Source organism: Canis lupus, chromosome 17 (assembly GCF_048164855.1).
Source record: "Canis lupus baileyi chromosome 17, mCanLup2.hap1, whole genome shotgun sequence".
NCBI classification, from domain to species: domain Eukaryota; kingdom Metazoa; phylum Chordata; class Mammalia; order Carnivora; family Canidae; genus Canis; species Canis lupus.
The window spans coordinates 53,044,236-53,066,293 of NC_132854.1; the positions used below are offsets into that span (position 1 = coordinate 53,044,236).

Below are 22,058 nucleotides of genomic sequence, written 5' to 3' on the forward strand. Positions count from 1 at the left end.
GTTCAATTTGCCAACATACAGAATAACACCCAGTGCTATGTGGTGTGTTTTTAAATAGAAGTTTCAAACTATGTATTTAAATTTATCAGTCTTTTTATTTCTGTTCGTGTGTGTGTGTGTGTGTGTGATATGCTTATCTATGAAAATATTACACCAAAGCATTTTATGATACTTTATATAATTTAATTTTTCAAATCTTTAAATCTTTGAGATATCTGGGATTTATTTTGATATAAAGGAAAAGGCAGAGGGATCTTGCTATATTTCTTTTCCCGCTCCAAATAGTGATTTAATTTTCCAATATTTTTCTTAAATGATCGCATTCTTTATTTTCTATACATATCTGGACTTATTATTAGATTATTTATTATTTCTATTTATTAGTTTGTCCATTCCTGTGCTAGTGACTCACATAAATTTACTATTATATGTGGTTTTAAATATCTGTGGGGACAAATTCTGTATTGTCAATTCCACCTCCAATTTCTCTTATTTTTCAGATTAGATTTTTTTTTGTCTGTCTGCCAGCATTCTTTTAGAAGCATTCTTGATTGACTATAATTTTGATTGGATTGCACAAAACTTTTGATTGAGATCTAATATCTCCATATTGATTCTTTTTAATCCGTCAATACCTCTTATTTAGTCATATTTCCTTTTATATCTTTCAGTAATGTTTTGTTTCAGATTTTTTTTTTACATATAAATCCAATGTATGGCTGCTGAAGTTTATTTCTGGTCGTTCAGCAAATCGTGATGTTTTGTTCTTTGTCATGTAGCTAATTAGGATCTATGCTTCTGAGAATTCTTTCCCCTGTGGACCCAAGTTAGGATTGGCCAAAGGAGAAATTTGCATGAGGTTTAGGAGTCAGAGATGAATCAGCAGCTATTGTGTTCTGAAGGTCATTGTTGGTCTGAGGCGGTGGGAGACCGAGGTGCTGGTAGGTTCCACTTTGTCCTGGCTTCTCCCAACACCACATGGTCTTCCTTTTCCTTCCTTCCTTCCATTGCTGACCACCGACCAACAGTAACTCCATGTGCACCACCAGATTCTTTGTTGCAGCTCACACAGGTGACAGCCATGAGGAGCCACCGACCTTCCATGCATGTCTACACCAGTCCCTGCCATCCAGCAGCTGGATGTGCCTAACTGCCTGCCAGCACTGACTCAGTTACCCACCCCAGGGCTGGTTAGTGAGTTTTCTCTGATCCTTTCCAGAACTTTACTTTCCTAGTTCACCTCAAAGTCTCCAAGGTCTAATTGGAATAATAAGTTCCTTATTCCTTAATACTCACAGAAGTTCTGCTTCCCTGACCAAACCCCAACCACTAGACAGAAAGGAAAAGGACATAAGCACAGGCTCTCAGGGATCTGTGAGGAATGGAAAGCTTCAGATGCAGGACTGGTGGGATGTCCATAGATTGGCAGACTGGAGTTTGAGCACCAGAAGAGGGACCCCCATCTTTCACTGCCTTCATTGTTTACAGGGGAGTTGGGAAGGACAGGATCCCATATTCAAGCAGTGGGACCTGAATTTTGCAAGTGAAATTACAGCCTTGCTGGTGTGAGAAATATTAACTAGATTGTCCAGTATTAAATATAAATGTTGATCAAAGACACCTTTCTAGTTCCTAATTTGAAACATGTCTTATATTGGGCTCTAGTTTATACATGCGCGCGCGCGCACACACACACACACGGACACGCCGGGTGGGGTTGGGAGAGAAATAAGCATTGTGATAAAGAAGTATCCATGTATTTTTACTTTACTATTTTGATCAATAGGAATGGTTATCAAAAGTCTTTTTGAAATTTAAAGAGATTCACATTACATATATTATTATATTGTGTGTTATAATATATTCTCATTATATATATTATTATATTATATAATATACATATTTTTCTCCCATGACCAATTTACATGGTAACTTTTTGGTATGGACTGGATGTGTTCCTCCAAAATTCATAGGTTGAAATCCTATCCCCCCAATACAGTGGTGTTTGGAGGTGGGGCCTATGGGAGGTGATGAGGTCATGAGGGTGGAGCCCTCACAAATGAGATTAGTGCCTTTATAAAAGTGACCCCAGAGAGCCCCCTCACTCTTCTGTCAAGGGAGGATACAGCAAGAAGAAAGCTGTAAGCCAGGAAGTGGACCCTTACTGAACAATAAACCTACTGGCACCTGATCTTGGAGTTCCCAGCCTCCAGAACTGTGAGAAATTAATTTCTGTTGTTTATAAACCACCCATTCTATGGTATTTTGTTATAGCAGCTCAAAAGGAATAAGACATTTTTGTAAATAGACTTCCTCAGTTAGTTCTGTTTGTAGTCCTGCTCAGATTTTGGAATCAGGGCCATGCAAGCCTAAAGGAATGGAAACGTTCCAGACTTTTTGTTTGTTTGGAACTAATAAATACCAAAGGTATTACCTATTCCTTGAAGGTTTGCTGTAACTCATCTATAAAATTAATCAGGTATTATCTACTTTCTAGGGTAAATCTTTAACTGTGTTTTCAATTAAAAAATAGTTTTTTGGGGGGGGATAAATTCTGTTAATTTCAGTTTCTCTAGAAAATAGTTATAAAAATTATAAATTTTTCACATTATTTCTTTACAAAACATTTGATCTGTACCTATGATTTGTAAACTCTTAACAATTTTTTCTAGTATTATATAGTTGTGCTTTCTCTCTCACAGGTTAGTTTTCTTTGTATATATTCACTGATAAATCTTTTTCACTGATGCTTTTATTTTTTTTCCAAATCATTTATTTCTGATTTAATATTTATTAATTCTTTACTCTTACTATTTTTTATTTATTATGCTTTTTCAAGCTTCTTAAGATGAATGCTCTTTTCATTTAATTGAAACTTTTCTTATGTATTAGCAATACTATCTAAGGTTATGGATTTTCTATTGAAAATGACATTGGCTGTATCTCTTGAGTTTTCCATGGAGTATTTATATTGTCATTAATTCTTTTTTTTTAAACTGAATCAATCTTAGACATAATACACTTAAGATTTTAATGAAAACTCCATGCCAGTTTACAGAATAAAATATTTCTGACAGAACTATTCCAGAAATAACTTAACTTCATGTTTCACATTTATGGCAGGGTTATAGTCTTTGTTTTATTCCAAAAATATTTTTGAGAAATAATATTTGAAGGTTTCATCAGTTTTCCAAGAGCCTTTCTTAATCTTGAATTAATGGATTAATTTATAGTTTTTATTTTAATTCCAGTTAATTACCATACGATGTGATATTAATTTCAAGTGTATGATATAGTGATTCGAAACTTCCACAGGACACCCTGTGCTCATCACAATAAGTGTCCTCCTTAATCTCCACCACCTATTTCACTCCCCACCCCTACCCTGTCACACCTCCCCTCTGGTAACCATCAATTTGTTCTCCATAGTGAGGAGTCTGTTTCTTGTTTTGTCTCTCTCTCTTTTTTCCCTTTGCTTGTTTGTTTGTTTCTTTACTGGCATTAGTCTTTTTTTTTTTTTTGGCATTAGTCTTTAAATAATGTGTAATACAAGTTTTAGTTTCCCTTTGACCAAAGAATTATTTATAGATCAAGTTTTCATTTTCAAGAAGATATTTTTTAAATCTTATTATGTTGTCAGTTTATGCTATTGTGTTGCACTCAGAAAATTACCAGGTGTCTGTGGTCCGTGAAAAGAAAGTCTACTCTTCTCTTTGATGTATATTGTCAGGGATCCAAGGGGGATGGACTAATAGATGAGGAAGAGGGGATTTTAGGATGGTGAAAGTATTCTGTATGCCACTATGGAGGTAGATACATGACATTATGCACTGGTCAAGACCCATAGAACTATATGACACATATAGTTCAAGAGTAAACCTTAATGTAAACTATGAACTTTAGGCCATTACAGTACATCAATATTAGACCATTAATTGTAACAAGTGTGCCACACCAATGCAAGATGTTTGTTATGGGAGAAGCTGTGTGTGTGCATGGGTATAGGGGCGGTATTTGAGAATTCTCTTTGTTTTCTGTAAAGCTGAAGCTGTTCTAAAAAATGTGAAGTCTGTTTATTTGGCCCACTCAGTTTTGACCAAATGTTGCTTTTCTAGAGAGGTAACAGGGTGCAGGAAGACACAGACTGGACTGAACTAGCAGGAGGCAGGATGAACTCCTTATCCTTCTATGACCTGGGTCCCTTATCCTTCTCTTTAAGCTAACTCTTAGCATATATTGTTTTAGATTTTGTCTTTACAATTAGAATACTCAAGCCCTTTGGTTCCTATGCAGTAAAATATTTGGCAATAGAGTATACTATCTTTTCTATATAAAATGTCCAAAAATACTTATTGTATTGACTATATTTTGCCATATAAAGAAGGTAACAAGGGCTCAAAACCAAGCCGGAGTCTCTTTCTGGCATTGCTATAAATCTCTGATCCATTTTCTAACACTCTTGCTTTTAAATGAGTTTGTAGCAAGCACATGGGCCTATTTGATAAAAGGTTTTGAAAAGAAGCTTTGAATTGCTGGGACTCTGGACCTTTTGATCTTAGTAAGTGGGGTAGGTGACATGTAACCCTCTTCTTCCCTTTTGATTGCCTTTGTGGAGCTTGTTGAAATGAGATGGGCTAACTCATCTTGCTAGCCATCCATCAGAGGTAATCTGGAGAAAGAAGGTCAGAAAATGCTTTTGTCTTTAGGGACCAAAGAGAGTTGGTCACGGGATTTGTTTTTTGTTTGTCTGGTTGTTTATTTTTTGGCACTTAACAGTAGTTGCTGTGGCCAGTTACAAAAGGAACTTCAGTGATTTTATTTATTCATGTATTTATTTATTATTTTTGGTCTTTATTTTAATTCCAGTTAATTAACATACAGTGTTATATTAGTTTCAGGTGTACAATGTAGTGATTCAATAATTCCATACATCACCTGGTGCTGAAACCTCTGTGACTTTAATGGTTCAGAAGCATAGCTCTATTATCAGGGGCTATTAAATACATTGCTTCATATACTTAACCTAATAGTCACTGGTGCAGCTAATGAAGCCAAGGGACGTTAAAACCCTAAAAGTTCAAACTAGATTGGGTGTGGTAGGTTCTCCTTCAGTCAGCAGTTTTCAGGGCAGGGTCCTCTGCAGTTGCACTGCAAGATAAAAACCATTTTTCCTAATACTTTGAGGACATAATTTGCTCATTTCACTAGGTTGACATTTGCACTGATGGTGGATAAAATTGCTCAAACCGTAGGACCAGTCCAGGCAGCGGTACCAAGGTGTACCAGTAGCCATCGCATTCTTCCCTACCAGGTACCAGCAGTGTGATTTGTGATTATCATCATGTCCTGCCCTGACCCACAAGTCACAACTTTCTCCCAATTATTAAAAGATGTTTTATAAACAGAAATTTACATTTTATATTTTTATTTTTTTAGTAATAAATTTATTTTTTATTGGTGTTGAATTTGCCAACATACAGAATAACACCCAGTGCTCATCCCGTCAAGTGCCCTCCTCAGTGCCCGCCACCCAGTCACCCCCACCCCCCGCCCTCCTCCCCTTCCGCCCCCCTAGTTCGTTTCCCAGAGTTAGGAATCTTCCACGTTCTGTCTCCCTTTCTGAGTGAAATAAGTCAATCGGAGAAGGACAAACATTATATGGTCTCATTCATTTGGGGAATATAAATAATAGTGAAAGGGAATAGAGGGGAAGGGAGAAGAAATGGTAGGAAATATCAGAAATTTACATTTTAGATGAATAACTGCAGGCTCTGGAGGAACTAGAGCATTTTTGCAATTGAGTTGCAAGCAACTAGCTGCTTTTTCCATGGAACACCATATTTATCTGAGAGAATGATTGACAGCTTTGTGTCCTGGGCAATTTTTCATTTTTCTCAAAAATTGAGAAATTTGAGCCTGGCACTTCAAAGGAAACAACTGACAGTACTTACGGCCAATGATAAAATTTGAGCTTTATTTAAAATGAAAATTAGTTCAAGAACTGATGAGGTCAACAGCTTCTAAATACTTTTTTTTTTTTTTTTGCTTCTAAATACTAGAAGACTTTTCCAGTGAGATCAATAGTGACACGAACAAATATTAATGGTTTTATGTTGTATAACTGAAGTGTCAACATTTCGGAGATCTGCTGATATTTTTCAAAAGACCAATTCACGATGTTACAAAATTTGAATTGCAAGGAAGATTGATGGATTTTCATGTAATGGCTTTAGATTTCACATTGAAGCCAACATTTAAGAAATCCTCACTTGTTAACATTTGGTGTAGTATCGAAGAAGAATACCCAGTGATCTAAAATGGCCATTAAAATACTTCTCCTTTTGCAGTTACACATCTCTGTGAAGCCAAATTTTCTTTATACTTCAATCAAAAGTATTGTAACAGTTTGAATATACAAGTGGATTTAACAATCCAACTCTTCTCTATGTACATAAAAGAAGTATACAAAAATGTTAAACAATGCCACTTTTTTCACTGATTCTTTTTGTTTGAAACCTATAGCTATTTTTCTTAAGAACATTATTTATATTAATATGCAATGGGGTTGTTTTTATTATTTTGGAATGAATTAATATACATTAACATTTTTTAGTCTTTAATTTGGTAATTATTGACAGAAAAGCTCTTTGGGGTCCTCAATAGTTTTTAAGAATGCAAAGGGGTCCCAGGGTGAAAGGTTAGAAAGCCAAACAAAACAAGGCCGCATACACCATTAATTTGGGGACTAATTACCTTAATATTAGTAACTTCTTCACAGAATTTGTTTTTTGATATTTCTCACAGTGCCCAAGGTAGTGCTGGGCTTAGTAGGTGCTCAATAAGTATGAGTAGAGTCAATGTGAACTTCTTCAACTTTGTAAGCTGCACTTCTGTGGCTGTGGTCACAGAATGGACCTTAAATATATGGGCTCAGCTCACCATTTCAATAGATATATTCTTGAAAAACTGTGTGTGACTGGAAATGTAAAACATCTACATATTTGCCTTTGTTGGTATTTTATCACTGTAAATCATCTTCCAGTTTGCTTATCAATTCAGGTGATGACTAACATGTTCACTTTGGTTTCTGTTCCTTTTTATCAAAGTTAGTGATCAAACATCCAACCTGAAGAAGAAGTTTCATAGTCACTGCTAGAAAAAAAAACACCCCAAAATCCTTCCCTTCAAGGAATTGACAAATTAAGGTGATTATTCTTTTAAGAAAGATTTGTGGGAATTTACTGGGGCTGTGGTAGGAAGGGTCCAGTACAATGTCTTATAAGAGGGAGACCGCTCCCTCCAAAATCTCCTTGTGTGCGTGGGGAGACATAGTAAAAGAAATGCACGTCGAAGCATGAACTTTTAGAGGCAGATCCTGTCCAAAGCACTACTGTTTGGTTAACACTTATTATTGTGACCTCCTGCAGGAGGGAGACAAAATCATAACCACCATTTCAACAATTAAAAACTGTGGGTTAAAACAATTTTTTAAGTAAAAACAACAACAATTAAAAAAAATAAAGACATGGAGTGGTAGGATTCAGATAAATACGACCAATACTGCTAATAGTAATAATGACTAATCAAACTTGACAAGTTTATTTGAAATTTAGTTACATCCAAAATAATGAACAATAAAGTATAATTTGTGACTATTTTATGTCTTCACCTGGCCATGTGTCTTGATTTTCTAAAAACGATTAAAATATGGTTTACAGACAGAAGCTTACGTTTTAGATGACCAAATGCAGGCTCTTGCAATAAAAACAATTTGTCAGCAAAAAGGTCTTTATTTGTATTTAATGAAAGACAATCGTAACAGAAAAACCTGCCATTCCACCTTTGTAGGTACCATCATCTCAGTTTTTCAATCAGTCAATCAAATCCCTTTGTTAAATTTACTAGTCATAAATCCAGTTGCTTAAAAAATCCAGGCAGCGGAGAAAGACTTTCAAGGGACCTGCCTAGGCAAGGCAGTTTCCCCCTTACAAGCCAATCACAATTATTTATCGAGTGTTATTTAGCATCAGCCATAGGAGAGGTACTGTGCTAAGTAGAGAAGGAATTGGAAAATGACACAGAAGCTCTCTTCATGGCACTTGATTCGAATTTGCTTCCTTTAAATGTGTTTTCACTTTTGAGTGTTTGAGGATGTAGGGCATACCATTTTGATCAAAATCCTTTTTCGCTACTTCCGATCAATTTGCGGGATTGGAAATAAAGCCCAGCTGCTGATAGCTACAGATGTCATCCCAGCATTTCTGCTCTGGCCTGGCCGTCACCCACTTCAACCACTTGTGATGCACTGCAGAAGTAAGCGCTCCAGGGGTCAGATTTATTTCAGAAAGCCACAGCACTGCTAGACTTGTTAGCATGCTCAGAACCAACACTTCCTGAGACAACTTGAGCGGCTGCATACAGCAGGCTGAAGCCTGGTGGCTGTGACACATCTGGCTTCTGCCGGATAATGGAGCTCTCATTCTGTGAGGTGCCCTGCAAGGATGTCACAGGTATGACTTCTGCTTCACTGTGCTTAGAATATGGCCTGGCAAGAAGCAGCCCTCGAGATGTGTTACTTCACCATCACAACCGCAGGCTGAACTAAATGAGAATTTGTATTTTTCCATTGTATTTATTTATTATAATAAATACAATTTATTTATATAATAAATACAGTTTTGCGATATCATTGCAAAAATTATAAGAGAACACATTAAAAGTAATTAGCGTAGGAGCGCCCGGGTGGCTCAGTCGGTTGAGCGGTGGACTCTTGATTTCAGCTCAGCTCGTGATCTCAGGGTTGTAAAGTCAAGCTTCAAGTTGGGCTTCACGCTCAGAGGAGAGTGTGCCTGAGATGCTCGCTCTCTCTCTCTCCCCCTGCCCCTCCCCCTGCTCATGTGCGCTCTCTCTCTCAGATAAATGAATAAAATCTTAAAAAAAAAAGTAATTAGCACAGAGCTAAAGAAATTATAACTGTTACCATGGTTGATATTATTGTTTGTGTTATTACTACTTTTGAGGCTGGCAGGTTATCAACTTCTGGTAAGCCATCCACTCAGTATGACACATGACGCCAATGGACCAGAGCAGTTACTGCTCCTAGGCATTGACATTTTCTGAACAGATAAAACATCATATCGACTATCAGCTGCCGCTTTGATAATTCAGAATTGACATCATCATATATTTATTCCATAGTCTCATCAAAAAAGAATCTCTTCATTGAGGCCCCTGAGAGCATTTCTTATTTTCCTTTACACAATGTTTTCTCTGCCAACAGCTAGTCATGCTTTCTCGAAAACAATGACTACCTAAAGGAATATTGACATTCTGCAAAACCTCACCCTCCTTGTATTTTCATAATTGTCATGGAAAATTAAGATCCGATTAGAGAGACATAGCCTATGGCAGGGAAACACGTGATTCAGAAAACAGTACAGGATATTTTTCTTGTTGTCACCAGATAACTCTGAACTACAGACACTTGCCAAGCGTTGCAGAACTGCTTTGGACTTGAAAGGGCTCTTGTGCCACAGATTTCTTCATTTTATGGCAGGGGTCATTGAAAGTGAATTTCAGATTGTGCTACCCGAAAATAGCAAAGACACTGTGGTAGCAGTTTCTTGTGATTCGACAGAAAATGTCATGTTTTTAATTGATTCAGATCTTTGGAAAACCGGAAGTGATAGGCAAAAAATAGCAACAAAGGCTCTGCCAGAGGTGGATACTGCTGCACAAAATCTCTACTTTGTTGATGATTTGCAAATTGTGTTCACTACTACAACCTTATTTGTTAAAAGATATTGGAAAATAACTTAATTCTTAAGTTTCCTTAAGAGTTGATGCCATAGCACAGCCCCCTAATTATACTCATTTCCCCTCATCCTGTCGATAACAGACCCTCCCAAGTTCTGCTGGGCATGCAGACCCCTTTGCCTGGGCTCCCTTGAAGCTAGGTAGGTGACTAAACTCTACTCAATGGGATGTGAGCTGCCTCTGGAAAGAAGCTGGGGTCCTTGCTCTCTGACTTTCCTGTTGCAGATGAGAGCAACAGCATGGGGGACAAGGTAGGAGGGTACACTTCAAAGGTGAATTTGGCTCTCAGTAAATTAGACCTTAATTAAAAAAGAAAAGAAAAGAAAAGAAAAACCCCAGAAGAGCTTGGATTCCTGAAAGATCCCATGGAGCAGAGTCGGTTTCCTGGCCTGCCCTGCCCATGACCTCCGTACTTCTCCATCAGAGGAAAACACGCTTCCATTCTGCTCGACAAGGCACTGTGTTCTAGAAGTGGCCGTGCCACAGCAGCTTGGGCTCTGCCTTAATTGGGAGAGGAGTTCTAAATTTTCCACACCTGCTGTTTTCCTATTGGATGAAGGGCTTGTGAGAAATAGCAGGTGTTAAAAGGGAAAAAGAAGAAAGGCTGCTCTCCTGTTCTTTCCCAAGGTGGCAGGGAAAGCTCCACTTCCCATCACAGGTGCTTGTAGCATATTCTGTGTCCTCAGTGTCTGCACCAGCCTTTGTTTCTTTTTTTTTTCCCTGTAGTTTGTGAAAAGAAATTAAAATGACTATACTATGGCTTTTATAATCTAGCACAGAATTAGTAAAGCTACTGTAAGCACTAAGTGGCCATCGCTGACTTCTTTTTCTAGAGAAGTTGGACCACAGGGAAAGAACTCCACAGGAAGAATGACTTTTGCATGGGCATTTCAGCATGCCCTGGAAAATGGTGGAGGGGATGATGCAGACTGTAATGAGGTAAATATGAGTGGTTTGTACTAAGCATATGGTGGATGGCAGCCAACCTTACCTTTCTCTAAAGAGATGCACTCAACTTGCATTTACCAAGACCCCAAGCTTTGTCCCACAGACAGAAGAACCATGTGCATCATGGTGCTTACTGAAAGGGAATGGAGAAGCTGTGGGGACCCCTCTAAAACTCCCTCCGACATATTTAGGCTGTGGCCTGCGGGTATTTGCTCAAACTCCAGATGTATGGGTGCTCTTTTCTCAAATCGGAAGGAGATTTGCATCTGTCACCCAGGGTGGAGCAGAGGGAAAGGGAGCAGCTGTGACAGGCCACAGTAAGAATTCAAGACAGACTTCCTTTTAGGTCAAGTGCCGGTTCATTTTTGTCTCACCCATACCCTTGGTACACCTGGGATGGTAAACAGCTCAGTGAGTCATTCGGAAAGTGGAAACAGAGAATGTTGCTGGGTCTGCTATTGGGATTCGCATCAAAAAAAAAATGCTTCCTTCTCCTCTGCAGGTAGCTCTTTATTGTCTCATGTTATAGTTATTTAGATAAGTGTATTGCTAGGAATTGTAGTAGGACAGGGATTGCAGGGGCTTCCTGTGCTGTAATCAAGTTCCTGTGTCTTAAATACCATCCATGGTTCACCTAGTAATCTCAGACAAAATGATGATGATTCTGGAAATAACGTACCCTTAGTTTTGGCATATTAGGCCCTTCATAGTCTCCAGGCTGCCTTATTTCCAGCCTCTCTGCCTTCTGTGGCCATATGATATGATTTTAGATGGTAAAGGTAACTGAAACCATCAGAGTAGGGTTTTGGTGGAGGAGCATGACCCATCGCTCTTTCAGATTCTTGGTAAATAAGACTGACCCCATGACCTTCCCCACCATAATTTTATTTTTATACCCATGAGAGTCTCTGATGGGGTCCAGAGGATGATTCTGAGACCTGAGATGGTTCTCCAGGAAAGAGGTGGTTTAGGAAGTAAGAGACTGAGCTCTCTGTTCACTTCCAGCTGCAGCCCCAGTGTGCCAGGCCAGCTTTAGAGGGGAGACCACAGTCCTGGGGCCCCAGCCCTCTTAGCCGCCGCCTTCTTTCCTAAGCTCGTTAACAAGCATGCTGATTAGTGGCAATTTCTCTGGTGGTTTTTGTGATGTGGGGATTTGTCCACTAAGAAATGGCCTGGAACCGCAAGTTCATTTAAAATAGTCAATCCTACTGCAGATAGAAATAACTCCCTGTCTATGTTGATCCTAGCTAGTGACCAGTGACTGGGAGGTGAAATCTTGGGAATGGAGGGCTAGGCTTCTGACTCAGCAGAAACCACCATCTGACATTTTTAGCCTCTCTTTGGTCCTGTCCTACTGCAGAGACTGTTCTTCCTACAGGCTGAATTTGACAAAATATCTCTACCAGCTAGTATTCTGAGATGTGCCAGCTGCCCCCTCACCCCACCCCACCAATAAGCTTTGTCCATTTCTTGTTATCCTTCTGATTCATAGCATGTTTCTCTAGGGAATTCCAAGATTTAGATGGTACTTAAACAAAATACCCAAGAAGAGGAGAAAGATAGTGTCACAATAGATCAGTAGTTCTCAACTAGGAGTGTCTTGAATCCTAGTGGACATTTGACAACATCTGGAGACGTTTTGAGTTGTCACAACAATGGGGAAGTGTGTGCTACTGGTATCTCGTGGGTAGAAACCAGGGATGCTATTGAAGATCCACAGCGCATGGGACAGTTCTCTGTAACTAAGAGTCATCTAGTCCCAAATGTCAATAAGGCTGAGTTTGAAAAGATCTGGAATAGATGAAGACAGAGAAATATCCTCATATATTCTATGGCATATATATATATATATATATATATATATATATATATATATATATATATATTTGCCATATATATTCTGTGCTAGCAGAGGCTTAGAAAATGGCTTCTTAATTTTTGCTGAACATCTATTATGTACATGAATGGTGCTAGGTTTTATAAGAGAGTCTAAAAATAAAAGTTATATCCATTGACATCAAGTTTCCAATTTATTTGGAAACAGTACATACACAATGAAAAGTTGTGTTATTTATGACAGCAATAGTTCACCTACAAGGGAGATTATACTTCTATTAGTTTGCTAGGCCTGCTGTAACAAAATCCCACAGACTGGGTGGTTTAAATGACAGAAATTTATTTTCTCACTGTTCTGGAGGCTAGAAGTTTAAGATCACGTTGTCAGCAAGGTTGATTTCTTCTGAGGCCTCTCTCCTTTGGCTTGCAGAAGGATGTCTTCTCCCTGTGTTTTCAAATGATTTTTCTCTGTGTCTTTGTCCTTATTTCTTGTTTTTATAAGGGCAGTAGTATGTTGAGTTAGGGCCCACCCTAATGACCTCATTTAAATGTAATGACCTCTTCAAATATATTATCTCCATACACTGTCACATTCTGGTGTACTGGGAGCTAGGACTTCAACATATGAATTTGAGAGGGGACGTAATTCAGCCCTAACAGTACTCTTTTCTTATAACTTGATAACCAGAGGTAGAAATATAAGAAGCATAGAAACTCATTCCAAAGTATTATATAAAGTCTACTAGATGAAAAAAATATTTAAGTGATAACTAAAATAAAGGAAAATGGGCCCAATACACATGAAATTGTTTCTCAAGTCTCAAAGTAAGAAATGTTGTTGATCTGAACAGGGGTGATATTTTAGGAAATTCTCCAGGATAAAGGACAGATTACCTCCTACTCCAACATATTTATTAAATACAGATTTATTTGAGCTACTGTTATATATTTGGGCTTTGCTAGGCTTCTGGATAAATAAACAATGATTCCTTCCTTTTGGAAGCTGATAGGCACATTTGTGTGTTTGTGGGTGTGAGTGCAGTATGGAGGGTTGCTGGAGCATAAAGCAGGAGACCCCTCTGTGGGAAAGATCAAGAACATCAATATTTGTGTGGACCAGAAGCTGAAGACCCCCAAGGGCAGGGTGACTAACTCTGACCAGGGTTGTGGCAGGGCAAAAATAGCTACCATAGCTTGGACATATGGTAGACTGGTAGGTCACAGCTGGTGTCCATTATGATTGCTAAACTAGTTGCTAAGTATTTTGAATGTACCCCTGGGGAGTTGTGGAAGGTGGAAGAAGAGGTAAGATTGTGAACCGGATCTTGTGGGCCAGTAGGAGTTTGCCTGGCTGGGAATAAGTTGGGGAGGAAGAGCAGGGAATTATAGGCATTCCTTTGAGATAATGTGGATTTGGTTCTAGAACACAGTATAAACTAGTCAAATGAATTTTTTTAATATTCCAGTGCATGTAAAAGTTATGTTTACACTATACCATAGTCTATTAAGTGTGCCATAGTATTATGTCTAAAAAACAAAGCACATACCTTGATTTAAAAAAAAATACTTATTTGCTAAAAAAAAATGCTAACCATCATCTGAGCTTTCAGTGAGTTGTAATCTTTTTGGTGTCAGAGGGTCTTGCCTCATTGTTGATGCCTGCTGACTGATCAGGTTGGTGCTCGCTGCAGGCTGGGAATGGTTGTGGCAGTTCCTTAAAACAAGACAACAATGAAGTTTGCTGCATGGATTGATTCTTCCTTTCACTTAAACACTTAGAGGCCATTGTAGGGTGACTAACTGGCCTAATTTCAATATTTTTATATCTCAAGGACTAGGGAGGCCCAAGGAAAGGAGGAGAGACAGGGGAAAGGCTGGCCAGTGGAGAAGTCAGAACACACACAATGCTTACTGATTATGTTTGCCATTTTATATGGGCGTGGTTGGTGGAGCCCCAAAATAATCACAATAGTAACGTCAGAGTTCATTATTCACAGGGCAGCATAACAAATATGATAATAATAAAAATGTTTCAAATATTGCCAGAGTTAGCAAAGCACGACACCGAAACAAGAAGTGAGCAGATATGTTGGAAAAATGGCATCAATGAACTTACTCGGTGCAGAGTTGCCACAAATCTTCAATTCATAAAAAATGCAATATTTGCAAACTGCAATAAAGCAAAGCACAATAAAATGTTTCCTATGGAAGGAACCAGACTGTGGGTTAACATAAGGCAAGGACCACATCTGTCTTGTTAATTCAGTGCTACCAGCTGACACAGACTAGATTTTCAGTAAATGGTAATTGACTAGATAAATGAATGAAAGGTCATGACACAGAGAATGGGGAAAGTGGTGAGAGGAGGGTTGGAGAAGAAATCTGGGCCACGTACCCAGGGCTGCCCAGAAGAAGTCAAGAGTCACAAGGTTCCCCAATTCCAGCATCCCAGGAAGCTCTCCAGGGAGATGTGAGACAAGAGATATTTGGGGATAGAATAGGAAGGAGAGACCTCATGCTGCCCTCCACACAGTCACTCAAAAAGAGTGGTTTTAGGGGTTGGATAGTTCTGGATCTCCTCCCATGAGACACACAGTCTATGACTATGGTTTGGTCATTGTAACTAATTCACCAAGTATCAGTTTTCTCATCTATAAAATTGAAACAGTAATCATCTCATCGGTTGTAAATTAAGTTAGTTGATGTATACCAAGCACCACAGGAATGACACATAGTAAGAGATCAACAAAATGCAAATTATTTTTAGTTTGGGATGTCCACCAATGGACTAGATCACTTTCAGAGTATTCTTCCAAATAATTCGTTAACTCCACTGATGTTTGAAATGTCTTAAAGGGGAAGAAAGCTACCATTCTGCAAACAGGGTCAAGTGATTTCAAGCACAAATAGTTATGGCTTCAAAAACATGAACATCTAGCTGAGGTGCCCAGAAAGTGTGACTAAACGTCAGACAAGGTGTAAGTAGACAACCAGCAAGCGTGAATGAGTGGCCACAGAATCTTCCTGGTTTGGTAGAAGGGAGAAGATGGAGGAAGTTTCTGGTTATGTACCAGGAAGGGGGAAGGAGGCTAAAGAGGAGGGTAAGGATTCAAGAAAGAAGCTGGGACGAGAGGCAAACTGCTGACTTCTGGTCTTTCACTTAGTCCTTGGGTCCTACGGGATGCAGAATGCAGCTGCAGGTGGAGTCCTGTTGCCTCAGGGATTCAGGAGGGCTTTTCCAACAGAGCTAATGAGCCATAGAGGTTCCCAGAGAGCCTTCGTAGGAAGGAGAAAGCCCAGGGGCTGGAGTGGTTAGGGAAACCTTCCTGAAGAAGTGGATGGCAGCAGGGTCTGGAGGACTAGGGGTGTCTGGGTGAGAAAAGGGTGTTGGAAGAATTCTTAAGGTTTGGGTCTTACTTGATTGTCTTGGCTTGAGGGATCCAGAGTCATGACTCTTGTCTAGATGCTGCGCTCTTCCTCCTGATGAGGTTCCCGATGGAAATACATGCTCAGGGAAAAGTGGCAAATGAGAAATTGAAACAAAACAAAACAAAAATCTTAAAATCACTGAGTGCTAACTAGGAGTCGGGGACTCTTCTAAGCAATTTACAAATACACCATTTAATCTTCTTTTAACAGCTTTGTGAAATGGCATTTAGTAGGTATGTTATAACCCCCACCCTGCAGATAGGAAACTGGTGTGATATGAGAGTTTAAGCCATTTTGTCAGAATGCATAGCAAATCAGTGGTGGAAACTTTTTTCTAATGGACTTTCCTTCTATTCTCTTTTAATTGACTAGAATTCAACTACTGGGTAAAAGAAAACAGAGAAAGGGAGGCTTTAGTGGGGTGAGGTGGGGTGGGGTGGGGGGGAAAGGGTGGGGAGTGAAACAGAGAGAGAGAGAGCTTTGTCTGTTCTGTGGAATGTGATGGATGGGTCCTGAGCTTCAAGCCTGAAATAGTCAAGACTTGCTGGAAAATCCAAGGAAAGAATATGTATTTAAAAAATAAATGGGGACCCCTGCCTGGCTCAGTGGTTGAGCATCTACCTTTGGCTCAGGGCGTGATCCTGGGGTCCTGGGATCAAATCCCACATCAGGCTCCCTGCAGAGAGCCTGATTCTCCCTCTGCTTATGTCTCTGCTTCTCTCTCTGTATCTCTCATGAATAAATAAATAAAATCTTTAAAAAAGAAATCATTAAAAAAATTAATAAAAATAAATGAACACAGACACACAACTGAAGTATAATACGCATATGGAAAAGTGTACCAACCACAAGCATTCTGATTACTTATGATAGGCTGAACACACCTGATGTTCCCCTTGCGGCCTGATCTTCCCCCACTCCACTCCAATTTCCCCTTCTCCTTCTTATAGGTGATTTTTAATGATTTTCCAGCCGCCCACTAAGAAGGGAAGCACTTTGCCCAGGAGGATTGGCTGAGGGTGATGACAGAGGGCTTGGCACGCTCGATGAATAAATTGAAGAATTAATTGAAGGTCACGGAGAAACAGGTACAAAGAATTGGAAGGATGGACACAGGATTATACACCCAGAGCCTTTTATTCTAGGCAATGTTCTAGGGACAGTTTAAGAAAGTTTCAAGGGTAATTTGACTATTTGTAATTTTCACTGTAGTGCTGCCCTAGGCTTTACCATCGCTCTCTGTCATCCTCAATCAGGTTGTTTGATTACCTGTGGGGGTTCTCTGTCCTGGGGCAGCAGCGACCTGTTTCGGCTAACAGCCTACTTCTCCTACATAGGAGAGGGGACATAGAGAGAGAGATGGTTGGATTGGCCCAGAGCGGGGCAGTCCTAGTTTAGTTTACTCTTGCTGTTTCAGAGGTGAGAGCTGAGAAAATCCTCAAAATTGCAAGTTTGGGACTCAAGCTGCCCTGGGGTAGCAGCTCCAGATTCTGCTAAGGGCTTCAGCCAATGGATGGCCACAGCATCAGAGACTAGGCGCTGGGCCATAGACCACAGGACCAGTGGCACTCTACGGGCATGGGACCCGTAACCCAATCAGATCAGCAGCCCTGCTTCTTGGGGCAAAGCTAAAGAGGGTTTGTGTGCCAGCTAAAGAGAGGGTTAGAAAGAAGTCAAGGGCGAAGCACCGTTTGCTCTTCGGGGCTGGTGGGTGGGTTGGTTTGGTTTGGCGAAGCTGGGGAATGGGGATGCAGGGCAGGGAGGGGAGGTGGGATTGAGTTCATGCTGAGGAGTGGTGGGAGGTAATCGTGGAAAAGGGGTTGCAGCCCATAGGTAAAGGCCTCGCATGTTAGGAAGAGAATTTTAACAGTATTTTGTAGGTTCCCAGAAAACTAGTGTTGGATTTTGAGCAGAGCAGTGATGCAGTTGTATTAGATGGCCGTCATGTAGTCGGTGCGTGGTGGAGGCCGAAGAGGAGGATTGCAGGGAGAGAATGTTGTAGAAGGAGGACAGGAGACCACTGAAGGACTCTGGTGATGCACAGCTGTACTAGGATGTGGGAGCTGGCAGTGGAAAGGTGGGTGGGGATGGATTCCAGAGGCGCTGGATGAAAGTGGATGGGCCTGAGAGAAATCCAGTCCTAGAGTCAGGCTCCAGAGAAGGGCAGGCTGGGAAAGGGCCGACAGGAGAAGCCCTGGAAAAACTGCTTTTCTCTTGAACTCAACGGCGAAGAGTTAATCCTACTCTTCTGTTTATAACCCACTGTCATCGTTGGTTCTGGTAAGGCCCTCGTTGACTTTATTTGTTCATTTCTTCTTTTCTTATTTGTTCATTTCATATTCATCCCCCCTCATTTTTATTGAGATATAATTGACCTATAACATTGTGTAAGTTTAAGGTCTACAAGTGATGATTTGATACAAGTATGCTTGTGCAGTGGTTACCACAACAAGGTTAGTCAACCCATCTATCTCCTCACATAGTTTTTTGTTTTATGTGTGTGTGTGTATGTGTGTGTGTGTGCATAGGTGTGATAGGGAGATTTAAGATTTACTCTCTTAGCAACTTGCAAGTATGTAATAAGGTATTGTTAACTATAGTCACCATACTCTACATTATATCCCCAGACATTTTTCATTTTATAACTGGAAATTTGACCAATCTTCTCCTCCTTGCCCCTACACTCCCAGCCCCTGGAAATCACCAATCTATTCCTTGTTTCTATGAGTTTTCTAGATTCCACATATAAGTGAGAATGCACAGTATGTTTTCTTTACCGTCTGACTTATTTCACTTAGCATAATGCCTTAAGGTTCATCCATGTGGTCACAAGTGGTAGGAGTTCCTTCTTTTTAGTGGTTGAATAATGTTTAATTTTTTTGACCAGAATATTTCATGGTTTGTCTTGTGTCCTTCCATCAGGATATGCATATTTGGTTGTCTCCTTTTTGGTGTATGATATTAGCAGCCATTCATGATCAAAGCTTAGTTTATTAGTATATTAGTTATCTATGGATGTGTAACTATATATCTTTTAAGATTTTATTTATTTATTCATAAGAGACACAGAGAGAGAGGCAGAGACACAGGCAGAGGGAGAAGCAGGCCCCACGCAGGAAGCCTGATGCGGGACTTGATCCCCGGACTCCAGGATCACACCCTGAGCCGAAGACACATGCTCAACCACTGAGCCACCGGGTGTGTAACAATATTGACACCCATTTAGTGGCTTGCAATGAAACACATTAATTCTTTTACAGTTAGAAATCCAGGCAGGAGTAAGCTGCAGCTTTAGATTCAGGGTCTCTTAGAAGTCTATAAACAGGGTCTTGGTCAAGGCTGAAATCATTTGAGGTTTGACTGGGAATAGATCTACTTCCAAGTGTATGTGGCTATTGGCCAAATCAGGTCCTTGGGTTTGTCTGACAGGGTCTCAGTTCCTTGCTGACCGTTGGTTGGAGGGTGCCCTAAGTTTCTTGCCACCTGGGTCTCTCCATATCTTACTTCATCAAAGCCAACAAGAGAGCCAGTCAATAGAGAGAGTCTGCTAGCAAGATGGATGTACAGTTTTATGTTATGTAATCACAGAGGACACAGACTCTCACCTTTATTGCATTTCACTGGTTAGAAGCAAGTCATAGGTCCCACCCATAGTCCATGGGAGGGGATCACACAAGGGCATAAATACCAGGGCTAAATGGGGGCTGCCTTAGAGTCTGCCACAATTAGATGTTGCAAAATGGCGACACTCTAATTCTAAGCACTCCTTCTTTGTTTATTGGCTGGAACACTTCTAGAACAAGAAACTTCCCCTGATATGTTACTTGGTTATCCACGGTGTAACTCATAGAGGAAAGTCAGACTAAATGCTTGATTCTTTCCTTTCATGTAGCAGTTTTCAAAATGAATGAGTTGATTCCCTTGAATTATCCAATGGTGACCAATTATGTGGGCTTATGTTGCTAATTATGTAAATGGTATTGTGCTAAGTATTGCACAATAAGTATTCTGTTTCTTTTTCATCACTGTTTTTCAGATCTATTCATGCCTCTGGATGCACATCTAGCTCTTATCTTCTACTTGTTGAGTGGTATCCCAGGATGTGTATCAACTATTTAATCTATCTGTTCACCCAGTGGACACCAAGACTGCTTTCAAATCTCTGCCATGGTGACCATTCTCGTACAGTTTAATACCCTTATATCTGCAGTGGAACTGCTGGATGATAGAGCATAACTAATTAGTCACTTTGCTTCACTAGTGCCAATTGTTGGCTGCCCAAACTTACTCTCTCATGGAAATGATTTATTAACATATGTAGCTCAGCTTGATAAGGGAGGGAGCACCTCAGTAGCTTCATGAATGTTATGTCCTTCACTAAGCTGAATTTCTTTTTTTTTTTTTTAAATTTTGTTTATTTATTTATTTATTTGAGAAAGAGAGACTACAAGCCGACGGGGGGGGGGGGGTGCGGGCGGTGGGATGGAGGGGAGCAGCAGACACACAGGCAAACTTCTCGCTGAGCATGGAGCCTGGTGTGGAGCTCAATTCCAGGAGTCTGAGATCGTGACCTGAGCCGAAGTCAGACGCTTACCAAACTGAGCCACCCAGGTACCCCTAAGCTAAGTTTCTTAAGAAAGTTCTCAAAAACCCTTCTTATCAGAAGTATCCCAGTCATTCTGTATCTCTAAAGCCATCATAGCTATGCTAGGTGGTGGGGGCTTAGAGATAGAGCCTTATACTAGCATTTTCCAACCAAACTATTGTAATCTGGTAAACTATCCAAATTCTATTCCAGGCCTCAGAAATGAGGGAGAAGAAGGAGGGGACAAGGGGAGAACTGGGGAAGAGGTGGAGGAAATCACTTATTTAGGAAGCGGCAAGAGGGAACCCTGCCTTATCATTCACCCACTCAGCATCTCACTTTATAGACATGGAAACTGAGACCTAGAGGTGAAACCATTTCTTCAAGGGTCACTTTGTGAGTGTAAGGTCCTAGGCCAGTCTATTGGCCCAGAAGTGAGGTCTGGGTGGGTGGTAGGTGGGTGGGGGGCAGAGACCAAGGGTAGAGAGGGATGAGCAGGGAGCTAGGGACTGAAGTGGCTTGGGTGAAGTCATTTCTTAGGAGCAAGCCAAGGAGACACAAATGTGAGGTGGGGAACATCAGCCTATTGTCACCTCATGGAGACTGTGCACCTTTGGAAACGCTTTACAAGCAACAAATGTGGTCCTCATCACAACTCTTAGGAAGTGGTGATTTTCATCCCTCCTTTAGAGATGTAGGAACAGAGGCTCAGAGGTTTTTAAGTAATTTCCTCAATATCTGGTAGTTAGAAAGTGCCAGACTGCAACTCATAATCAACATAATTTGTTGACGCGAAATCATTGCTCTTACACATACAAGGAGAGTGTTTCAAGGAGGGTGTGGTTAATGGGGCTTCATGGCGAAGAAAAATTCAAGGAGAGTGAGGAGAGGAAGTGGTTTCAGAAATTGTGGTCTTAGGTGGAATAAGTCTTTCCCCAGTTTCCTTAGGCTGCTGCTGTGGGGCAGTGGGAGGTCATATCAACTGATTTGGGGAGTCTCAAAGATGACTAGAAATACTGAAATCATTTTGGACCACAGGCAAGTGGAAATACATGGTTGGATCTTGAAGCCTTAAATTATATGCAGTTTCAAACCGAATTTTTCTGGCTTAATCACAAAGTTAAGGAAACCATAAGTGACCAGTATGAAAGTGGCTCTTGCTCAAACCCATAAAAATAAAATAGACAACAAAATAGAGAATATTCAAATGGTATTGATGACAGAGCTACCAGGAGGGAGGGCAGAGAAGTGCCTTTAAGGCACTCAGTCCTCCCTGAGTGCCTGTGTCAGCAGAACGTAAGAGAATGGGCAGTTTGTCTAACTTGGAAGTCCACTGAAAAATTAATGTGTTGGGTAGCAAGGAGAAATAAATGATCAATGAGCTTTTCTACCTGCATTCTCTTCTTTGGAAAAGGGTATTTCAATTTGGGCATCTTAAATAGCA

The 22,058-nt window shown here is 40.2% G+C and overlaps 1 long non-coding RNA gene across 1 annotated transcript in view; it reads left to right on the forward strand.

The window, feature by feature from the left end:
* The first annotated feature begins 2,078 nt into the window (after positions 1-2,078).
* Positions 2,079-22,058, forward strand: part of LOC140608423 (uncharacterized) — a 66,980-nt gene continuing 47,000 nt past the window's right edge. The window contains exon 1 of the long non-coding RNA XR_012010455.1: positions 2,079-2,217. This is a non-coding gene — a long non-coding RNA (uncharacterized lncRNA). The remainder of the gene's footprint in view (positions 2,218-22,058) is intronic.